Genomic DNA, 7,950 nt, shown 5'->3' with positions numbered 1-7,950 from the left:
GGCCACCACTCCGGATACTTCATGTGTTTTTTTTATGGAGTTCATCATCGTTTACCATGAGAACCAGGTCAGGACTCGCCAGGGGGGGGGCTGGGGACTGAGAGGCCAGGGGTGGCACAGCGGGTTAGCGCTGCTCCCTCACAGCGCCGGGGAACCCGGGTTCGATTCCCGGGCTCGGGTCACCGTCTGTGCGGAGTCCGCACATTCTCCCCGTGTCTGCGTGGGTTTCCTCCAGGTTTCCTCCCACAGTCTGAAAGACCGTGCTGGTTAGGGTGCATTGGGCCGTGCTAAATTCTCCCTCAGTGTAACCCGAACAGGAGTGTGGGCGACTAGGGGGATTCTCGCAGTAACTTCATTGCAGCGTTAATGTGAGTCGACTTGTGACACTAATAAATAACCTTAAAGTCCGTTCGCTCATCCTAAGCAAACTCGACATGAGTTATTATTCTGCTTCCCCTGCATCTGAACTGTCCACCTCCCAGACAATTTGGACAGGCTGTGTGTGTGGGTGAATGCGTGGCTGATGCACTATAATGTGGATAAATGTGAGGTTATCTACTTTGATTTGATTTATTATTGTCACTGGGAGACAGTGAAAAGTATTGTTTCTCGCGCGCTGTACAGACAAAGCATACCGTTCATAGAGAAGGAAAGAAGAGGGTGCAGAATGTAGTGTCACAGTCACAGCTCGGGGTGGAGAGAAAGATCAACTGAATGCGAGGTCGGTCCATTCAAAAGTCTGACAGCAGCAGCAGGGAAGAAGCTGTTCTTGAGTCGGTCGGTACGTGACCTCAGACTTTTGTATCTTTCTCCCGATGGAAGAAGGTGGAAGAGAGAATGTCCGGGGTGCGTGGGGGTGGGGTCCTTGATTATGCCGGCTGCTTTTCCCCCCGAGGCAGCGGGAAGTGTAGACGGAGTCAATGGATGGGAGGCTGGTTTGCGCGATGGGATTGGGCACAAAGGTTGGTGGATTTGCGGATAGCGATGAGGACCATCAGAGGATACAGCAGGATATAGATCAGTTGGAGACTTGGGCGGAGAGATGGCAGATGGAGTTTAATCCGGACGAATGTGAGGTAATGCATTTTGGAAGGTCTAATACAGATAGGAAATATACAGTAAATGGCAGAACACTGAAGAGTATTGATAGGCAGAGGGATCTGGGTGTACAGGTACACAGGTCACTGAAAGTGGCAACGCAGGTGGAGAAGGTAGTCAAGAAGGCATACGGCATGCTTGCCTTCATCGGCCGGGGTATTGAGTTTAAAAATTGGCAAGTCATGTTGCAGCTTTATAGAACCTTAGTTAGGCCGCACTTGGAATATAGTCTTCAATTCTGGTCGCCACACTACCAGAAGGATGTGGAGTCTTTGGAGAGGGTACAGAAAAGATTTACCAGGATGTTGCCTGGTATGGAGGGCATTAGCTGTGAGGAGAGGTTGGAGAAACTTGGTTTGTTCTCACTGGAACGACGGAGGTTGAGGGGAGACCTGATAGAAGTCTACAAGATTATGAGGGGCATGGACAGAGTGGATAGTCAGAAGCTTTTTCCCCCCAGGGTGGAAGAGTCAATTACTAGGGGGCACAGGTTTAAGGTGCGAGGGGCAAGGTTTAAAGGAGATGTACGAGGCAGATTTTTTACACGAAGGGTGGTGGGTGCCTGGAACTCGCTGTCGGGGGAGGGAGCGGAAGCGGATACGGTAGTGAGTTTTAAGACTCATGTTCCTGTGCTGTAATTTTCTTTGTTCTCCCTGTGTCTGCGTGGGTTTTCTCTGGGTGCTCCATAGTCCAAAGATGTGTAGGTTAGGTGGATTGGCCATGCTAAATTGTCCCTTAGTGTCCAAAGATGTGTAGGTTAGATGGATTGGCCATGCTAAATTGTTCCTTAGTGTCCAATGATGTGCAGGTTAGGGGGATTGGCCATGCTAAATTGTCCCTTAGTGTCCAAAGATGTGTAGGTTAGGTGGATTGGCCATGCTAAATTGCCCCTTAGTGTCCAATGATGTGTAGGTTAGGTGGATTGGCCATGCTAAATTGTCCCTTAGTGTCCAAAGATGTGCGGGTTAGGTGGATTGGCCATGCTAAATTGTCCCTTAGTATCCAAAGATGTGCGGGTTAGGTGGATTGGCCATGCTAAATTGTCCCTTAGTATCCAAAGATGTGTAGGTTAGGTGGATTGGCCATGCTAAATTGTCCCTTAGTGTCCAAAGATGTGTAGGTTAGGTGGATTGGCCATGCTAAATTGCCCCTTAGTGTCCAAAGATGTGCGGGTTAGGTGGATTGGCCATGCTAAATTGTCCCTTAGTATCCAAAGATGTGTAGGTTAGGTGGATTGGCCATGCTAAATTGTCCCTTAGTGTCCAAAGATGTGCAGGTTAGGGTGGATTGGCCATGCTAAATTGTCCCTTAGTGTCCAAAGATGTGTCGGTTAGGTGGATTGGCCATGCTAAATTGTCCCTTAGTGTCCAAAGATGTGTAGGTTAGGTGGATTGGCCATGCTAAATTGCCCCTTAGTGTCCAAAGATGTGTAGGTTGGGTGGATTGGCCATGCTAAAATGTCCCTTAGTGTCCAACGATGGACAGGTTAGGTGGATTGGTCATGCTAAATTGTCCCTTAGTGTCCAAAGATGTGTAGGTTAGGTGGATTGGCCATGCTAAATTGTCCCTTAGTATCCAAAGATGTGTAGGTTAGGTGGATTGGCCATGCTAAATTGTCCCTTAGTGTCCAAAGATGTGTAGGTTAGGGTGGATTGGCCATGCTAAATTGTCCCTTAGTGTCCAAAGATGTGTAGGTTGGGTGGATTGGCCATGCTAAATTGTCCCTTAGTGTCCAAAGATGTGTAGGTTAGGGGGATTGGCTATGCTAAATTGTCCCTTAGTGTCCAAAGATGTGTAGGTTGGGTGGATTGGCTATGCTAAATTGTCTCTTAGTGTCCAAAGATGTGTAGGTTAGGGGGATTGGCTATGCTAAATTGTCCCTTAGTGTCCAAAGATGTGTAGGTTAGGTGGATTGGCCATGCTAAAATGTCCCTTAGTGTCCAACGATGGACAGGTTAGGTGGATTGGCCATGCTAAATTGTCCCTTAGTGTCAGGGGGACCAGCAGGGTAAATGCATGGGGTTAGGAAGATAGGGTGGGATTGAGCTCGGTGCAGACTCAATGGGCCGAATGGCCGCCTCCTGCACTGTAGGGATTGTATGATTCTGGCTCGCAGTTGAGGGGGGGGTTGAGTTGAGGTGAAAGGGATCTGGATGTGAAATCTACCGCCTTCTCTCTCTCTCTCTGCCAGGTCCTCAAGCTGGTGGAAGACAGTCCTTTTCTGCACCGATTAACCTCTCGTACCGAGCTGATACCCTGCCTCTACGTCCTCCAACAATCATTCCACTGGCTCTTCATGGGCTACCCCCTTGTACCTTTCTGCCTCTTCGCCTGGGACAAGTGGGTGCAGGTGAGGGCACTATCAGTGCTGAGGGAGCGCCGCACTGTGGGAGGGTCAGTGCTGAGGGAGCGCCGCACTGTGGGAGGGTCAGTGCTGAGGGAGCGCCGCACTGTGGGAGGGTCAGTGCTGAGGGAGCGCCGCACTGTGGGAGGGTCGGTGCTGAGGGAGCGCCGCACTGTGGGAGGGTCAGTGCTGAGGGAGCGCCGCACTGTGGGAGGGTCAGTGCTGAGGGAGCGCCGCACTGTGGGAGGGTCGGTGCTGAGGGAGCGCCGCACTGTGGGAGGGTCGGTGCTGAGGGAGCGCCGCACTGTGGGAGGGTCGGTGCTGAGGGAGCGCCGCACTGTGGGAGGGTCGGCGCTGAGGGAGCGCCGCACTGCGGGAGGGTCGGTGCTGAGGGAGCGCCGCACTGTGGGAGGGTCAGTGCTGAGGGAGCGCCGCACTGTGGGAGGGTCAGTGCTGAGGGAGCGCCGCACTGTGGGAGGGTCAGTGCTGAGGGGGCGCCGCACTGTGGGAGGGTCGGTGCTGAGGGTGCGCCGCACTGTGGGAGGGTCAGTGCTGAGGGAGCACCGCATTGTGGGAGGGTCAGTGCTGAGGGAGTGCCGCACTGTGGGAGGGTCGGTGCTGAGGGAGTGCCGCACTGTGGGAGGGTCAGTGCTGAGGGAACGCCGCACTGTGGGAGGGTCAGTGCTGAGGGAGCGCCGCACTGTGGGAGGGTCAGTGCTGAGGGAGCGCCGCACTGTGGGAGGGTCAGTGCTGAGGGAGTGCCGCACTGTGGGAGGGTCAGTGCTGAGGGAGCGCCGCACTGTGGGAGGGTCGGTGCTGAGGGAGTGCCGCACTGTGGGAGGGTCGGTGCTGAGGGAGTGCCGCACTGTGGGAGGGTCAATGCTGAGGGAGCGCCGCACTGTGGGAGGGTCGGCGCTGAGGGAGCGCCGCACAGAGCTGTGTAAAGTGTGGTTTAAACGCTCCTGCCTTGTGCTCTCGCCCCTGTCTGTCCCAGGTCTACAAGTCGGTCTATTTTATTGGTCACGTAATTTTCTTCTCTCAAGTTCTGCTCATGCCGACCTATCGGAAACTGCTACTGCCAAAGAAACATCAAAAACAGCCATAGGAAGGTAAGATCCCAGCTCTCTCCCGAGCTGCAGAGGTTAAGGGACCAGAGAGAGGGAGCTGTGTCAGCGTCAGAGGTCGGGTCACCTTCCTCACTCACCTTCCTTCCATCGTACGGTCAGAGACTGGGGGGGATGTCCGCTGATCTCTGCACCATGTCCAACGCCATTCACTGCTCCTCAGAGACTGAAACAGCCCCTGATCCAAACGCAGCAAAGAACTGGACAATATCCAGGCTCAGGCTCACAGGGGGGGAGTAACGTTCGTGCCCCACACACACAAGTGTCAGGCAAGTCCCATCGCCAACCAGAGAGAATCTAACCATCTCCCCCTCGATATTCAATGGCGTAACCATCGCTGAATCCCCCTCCCCGACTATCGACATCCTGGGGGTCACCATTGATTAGAAATTGAACCGGGACCCAGCCGTATAAATACTGTGGCTCCCAGAGCAGGTCAGAGGCTGGGAATCCAGCGGAGAGTAACTCCACCCCCTGACTCCCACCTCCCCAAAGCCTGTCCACCATCGACAGGACACAAGTGATGGGATGGGAAACTCTCCACTCGCCCGGATGAGTGCGGCTCCCGACAACACTCGGGAAAGCTCGACACCATCCAGGACAAAGCAGCCCCCCCGTCACCCCCCCGCTCGATCGACACGCCAACCACAAACACTCACTCCCTCCACCCCCGACGCACAGCGGCAGCCGTGTGAACCGTCTACAAGATGCCCCGCAGCGACTCGCCAAGGCTCCTTCAACAGCACCTTCCAAACCCACCACCTCTACCACCTAGAAGGACAAGGGGGGGGGCAGCAGACACATGGGGAACACCCACCGCCTGCAAGTTCCCCCCTCCGAGCCCCTCACACCATCCCCGACTTGGAAACATATCGGCCGTTCCTTCACTGTGGCTGGGGTCGGAATCCCGGAACTCCCTCCCTAACAGCGCCGTGGGTGTACCTACACCACGCACGGGGACAGACTGATGTCCAATAACAATCCCGGAACTCCCTCCCTAACAGCACCGTGGGTGTACCTACACCACACACGGGGACTGACTGATGTCCAATAACAATCCCGGAACTCCCTCCCTAACAGCACCGTGGGTGTACCTACACCACACACGGGGACTGACTGATGTCCAATAACAATCCCGGAACTCCCTCCCTAACAGCGCCGTGGGTGTACCTACACCACACACGGGGACTGACTGATGTCCAATAACAATCCTGGAACTCCCTCCCTAACAGCGCCGTGGGTGTACCTACATCGATATGGGCCGCAGCGGATTCAAGATGGCCGCTCCCCCACCCCTCCCTCCTCAAGGGCAGGGTCAATTAGGGACGGGCGATGAATGATGGATCCTGCCAGAGACACCCTCGTCCCGGGAATGAAAAGAGAATTGTGCTCAGTCGTTGGGGTAGATGCGTGACCATATTCGGGAGACTGTCAGTCGTTGGGGTAGATGCGTGACCATATTCAGGAGACTGTCAGTCGTTGGGGTAGATTTGTGACCATATTCGGGAGACTGTCAGTCGTTGGAGTGGATTTGTGACCATATTCGGGGGACTGTCAGTCGTTGGGGTAGATGCGTGACCATATTCGGGAGACTGTCAGTCGTTGGGGTAGATTCGCGACCATATTCGGGGGACTGTCAGTCGTTGGGGTAGATGCGTGACCATATTCGGGGGACTGTCAGTCGTTGGGGTAGATTTGTGACCATATTCGGGGGACTGTCAGTCGTTGGGGTAGATTTGTGACCATATTCGGGGGACTGTCAGTCGTTGGGGTAGATTTGTGACCATATCCGGGGGACTGTCTGTCGTTGGGGTGGATTTGTGACCATATTCGGGAGACTGTCAGTCGCTGGGGGTAGATTTGTGACCATATTCGGGGGACTGTCAGTCGTTGGGGTGGATTTGTGACCATATCCGGGAGACTGTCAGTCGTTGGGGGTAGAGTTGTGACCATATTCGGGGGACTGTCAGTCGTTGGGGTGGATTTGTGACCATATCCGGGAGACTGTCAGTCGTTGGGGTGGATTTGTGACCATATCCGGGAGACTGTCAGTCGTTGGGGTAGATTTGTGACCATATTCGGGGGACTGTCAGTCGTTGGGGGTAGATTTGTGACCATATTCGGGAGACTGTCAGTCGTTGGGGTGGATTTGTGACCATATTCGGGGGACTGTCAGTCGTTGGGGTAGAGTTGTGACCATATTCGGGAGACTGTCAGTCGTTGGGGTAGATTTGTGACCATATTCGGGAGACTGTCAGTCGTTACGACCGACACCGGTGAGGGGATCGCAGCCGAGGGACGGGGAGGGGAGGGGAGTGGGGGTAACATGAGGGTGCGAGTGATAAAGTCCCTCCTTCGCCCACAGGTGCCTTTGTGACGTTCCAATACCGAGCAGTGCCCAGAATCGCAAGTGCTGAAAAACTAATCCAGAGGACACAGACGGGGGAGGAGGGTGGTAGGAGAGGGAGAGGAAGGGGAATGTACCTCCAGCTGCCCCCTCCTCCCTCCCTCCCTCCCTCTCTCCACTTGACGAATGCCTCAGTGAAGAAGCCTTTCTCTGTTTTATAATGCGGTTCCGCGTACAAAATGGCGGCGGTATTCGGGGGGGGGGGAGGAGCGGTTCTGTGCGGAGTCGCACAGCGAGGGAGGGGGCTGGAGGGACGGGGAGGTTCTGTCCGGCGGGGGGGGCGGGGGGGACGCCCAGCGAGGGAGGGGACGGAGAGACGGGAGGAGGAGGGAGTGACGGATTTGGGAGCATCACGTTTTGCCCCCCTCGCTCCCTCAGAATCTCCCCCCTCCTCGCGCGGAGAGACCGCTCCCCCCCCCTCTCCCCTCGCACAGTCTCGAACCACACTCCGGCCTCCCGTTTTTTTACATTGAAATAAAAGTGTTTTTTAAAAACAGGTTTGAAGGAGATGAGAAAGTGAGTGAGCGGCGTGTGTGTGTGTGAGCGCGTTATTGGGGCGGGAAACTCAACCACAGAGTCTGTCCCACCGTCACGGGGAGACAGAGCTTTCCCCACACCCCACACACAACCTGCACCCCCGCCCCGCTCCCTCTCTCTCTCCATCTGCCCCGCCTCCGCTCCCTCTCCCCCGCTCCCTCTCTCTCCCTCTGCCCCGCCTCCGCTCCCTCTGCCCCCTCTCTCCCTCTGGCCCCCCTCTCTCTCCCTCTGGCCCCCCTCTCTCTCTCTCTGCCCCCTCTCTCTCTCTCTGCCCCCCTCTCTCTCCCTCTGGCCCCCCTCTCTCTCCCTCTGGCCCCCCTCTCTCTCCCTCTGGCCCCCCCTCTCTCTCCCCTCTGGCCCCCCTCTCTCTCCCTCTGGCCCCTCTCTCTCCCTCTGGCCCCCCCTCTCTCTCCCCCTCTGGCCCCCCTCTCTCTCCCCCT

General features: G+C 55.6%; 1 long non-coding RNA gene across 1 annotated transcript; it reads left to right on the top strand.

Annotated features, from left to right (window-relative positions):
• Positions 1-7,481, top strand: LOC144491318 (uncharacterized). Its single transcript, XR_013497428.1, has 4 exons — positions 1-67; positions 3,290-3,448; positions 4,437-4,551; positions 6,932-7,481. It is a non-coding gene; the product is annotated as an uncharacterized LOC144491318 (long non-coding RNA).
• Positions 7,482-7,950: the final 469 nt, after the last annotated feature.

The sequence above is a fragment of the Mustelus asterias genome, unplaced genomic scaffold (genome assembly GCF_964213995.1).
Source record: "Mustelus asterias unplaced genomic scaffold, sMusAst1.hap1.1 HAP1_SCAFFOLD_5014, whole genome shotgun sequence".
NCBI lineage: Eukaryota > Metazoa > Chordata > Chondrichthyes > Carcharhiniformes > Triakidae > Mustelus > Mustelus asterias.
This window is presented reverse-complemented; position numbering and strand designations above follow the sequence as displayed.